We start from the raw sequence: 3,277 nt of genomic DNA on the forward strand, positions 1-3,277 counted from the left end.
ATTAGTCAAACTAAATATATTTATGATCTTTTAAAGAAGTTTGACTTAATGGATTGTTCACCTGCAAAAACTCCCATGGCCACTGCCACTAAGCTTGAATTAAACAAGGCTGAAAAGTCTGTGGATATTACAAGTTATAGAGGCATGGTTGGCTCACTTTTATATTTAACTGCTAGTAGACCTGATATTATGTTTTCTACTTGTCTCTGTGCTAGATTTCAAGCTAACCCTAAAGAATCTCACTTAGTGGCTATTAAAAGAATTTTCAGATATCTCAAGGGGACTCCAAATCTAGGAATTTGGTACCCTAGAGAGTCTGGTTTTGATCTAATTGGCTACTCAGATGCAGATTATGCAGGTTGCAAAATAGACAGGAAAAGCACAACAGGCACCTGTCAATTTCTAGGGAACAAGCTTGTATCATGGTTCAGCAAGAAGCAGAATTCTGTTTCCACATCAATAGCTGAAGCTGAGTACATTGCAGCTGGTAGTTGCTGTGCACAAATACTATGGATGAGGAACCAGTTATTTGACTATGGTATAACTGTTGACAAAATTCCAATATTTTGTGACAACACAAGTGCCATTGCCATTACTGAAAATCCAGTGCATCACTCAAGAACCAAGCACATTGATATCAAGTACCACTTCATTAGGGAACATGTGATGAAAGGTACAGTGGAACTTCATTTTGTTCCAAGTGAAAAGCAAATTGCAGACATATTTACCAAGCCACTTGATGAATCAACATTCACAAGATTAGTAAGTGAGTTAGGTATGCTTAACTATTCATAATCTATGTCATCTATGTAATCTGTCTTGTAGCCTGAAATGAATTTGCTGTAAGAACAAAGTTGGCTTTAATCAAGACTTATCCTGTCAACGGATATTCCCTATCCGTTGAAAGCCAAAATTGTTCTATCAACGGATATTCGTCATCCGTTGAAAGACAAATACATTTCTGGTAATTTTATCCTTCAACGGATAAAATGGTGTTGTTCATCAACGGATAACCATTTACCTTATCCGTTGATGTGTCACGTCAGTGAGTCACAACCGTTGATTCTTTTACTCAACCGTTGATACAGATATACAGTATTGTATGTATTTGTATTTACGGTAGTTTTCAGAATTTCTACAGTTTTATTTATTCCTGAACGGCTGTCACTTACTTAAAAGTATCATTTAATTATTTTATTTAATTTTTAATTCAAGAAAGTATAAAAGCCCAATTGAATTCTTATTTTCACTTTACGCTTTCTTGCAATTATCATTCTCTTTCTCTCTCAATTCTCAAGTTTTTCTCTGCAACCTCTACTCACAACAATGGCACCAGTAGTCAAAACTATGTCTCAAACAGGATTTGTTTATGAAAAGAATAATTTCATAGTCTTGGTTGAAAAGAATGAAGCCCATTCTGATTATCACAAGATGATGGACTTCATCAAGAACTGCAAACTGAGCTATGCAATGCTGGAAGCCCCAACCATCTACTGTGAAGTGATTGAGGAAATTTGGACAACTGCAGAGTTCAACTCCACAGATATGACTATTGCCTTCTCTCTCAAAGGTAAGGACTATTGCATTAATTGTGATGATATACAATCTTGCTTTAAGTTGCCTGAGAATAATGCCATGACACCACATACTGATAAAGATGTCTCTGCAATGCTAGATTCCATAGGCTATGCTTTTGATTCTGCTAGTTTAGGTAGTATTAGAAGGAAAGGCCTTAGGAAAGAATGGAGTTTTCTTGGAGATGCCTTTATTAAGGTTTTCTCTGGGAAGATTAGCAATTTTGATGCTATCACTTCATCTCTTGTTAATATGCTCTATATGCTAGTTTCTGATAGGTACTTTAATTTTAGCAACTGTGTTATGCTAGAATTAGGTTCCAGATTAGGTAATAAAGCTAATAGACCACATAACATCTACTATGCTAGATTCTTTATGTTATTGGCTTACCATGTTGCTGAAGGTTTGGTTATATCCAATGAGTATAATAAACTCAAATGCTGGGCACAAGAGAAAAGGGTCCTTGCAGACCTTTTGAGAATGAACCTCAACAACCAGGTGCCATTGATATACTTGCCAATCATGAATGCACCACAGGTAAGTGAGGTAAATACTTCTATAACTCCTACTATTTCCAACCCCAATGTTTCTTTGCCTTCTAGTGTGGCTATGGAACCTGTGTCTTTGTCCAAACAGGCTCCTACCAAAGCCACCAAATCTAAAGTTTCCAAAGTCAAGTCAAAGAAACCTACCTCTGTTGTTTCTCAAAAGACAATAGTTGTAACAACTACCATAAACCCTGAAGGGAGTGAACAGGGTGTGAGTGGTGAGGGGAGGGGTGAACATCAAAAAGCCCCCCAGGATAAGGTGGGAGAGGTGAGTGGTACCAAAACCAGCCAAGCCACAGTCTCTCAAAAGACTGTGGTGGTTCAAAAGGAGTCCAACACATCCCTACTTGCATCCTCCCAAAAGGTTGTAACTATTGAAAATAGTCCCCAACCAGGGACACAGAACAAAAGAGGGAGGGACACTGAAGCCACACATTCACCATTTAAAGCCTTTTCAAGGAAGAAGAAGGCCAAGACCCTAGTTTCCACACAAGGGACACACACAGCACATATAAATCCACCTGTATCTGTGCCTTCTCAAATTCAGCTTGATGTGATTCCAGCAAATGTGGAATCACAGCCCCATTCTCTCAATATAGAAACACACCATTCATCAAACTCTCCAACACCCTCTCTGGATGTGGATATGATATTCACATCAATTCCTGATTCTCCCTCATTAAAACTCAGGGAGGAGCCCCACTCAAAACCTGGTGATCATCATTTTTTAGATGATTTGTTGGATCATCAGCCAATTCTTTCAGATGAAGTTGCAGAATCTGTGTCACCACACTTAAAATCAATCCACACAGATTCAACAATTATGTCACTTTATATATCTACATCTTTTCCTTCTTCAACAGATATCTCTCATCCGTTGACAAGTGGTTGTTCTTCAACGGATAAGCTTAACAGCAGTTATCCGTTGATACCATCAGTTTCCACTTCAATGGATACTCCCTATCCGTTGATGGCCTCTACACGGCAACTGTACAATCACTTTTAGGCTTGAGGAAAGGGAGTGATTTTTTGAGTGAGAGGCTGGGTTGCTCCCAGGCAAAAGGAGAGGTTGAGAGTCACCAAATGCATGCTATTTCTTCCAGCATGGCAAAAGTAAGTGAGAGGAGTGCCACCTTAGAAGGTGAAGGTGAGGG

The sequence above is a fragment of the Apium graveolens genome, chromosome 1, assembly GCF_009905375.1.
Source record: "Apium graveolens cultivar Ventura chromosome 1, ASM990537v1, whole genome shotgun sequence".
NCBI classification, from domain to species: domain Eukaryota; kingdom Viridiplantae; phylum Streptophyta; class Magnoliopsida; order Apiales; family Apiaceae; genus Apium; species Apium graveolens.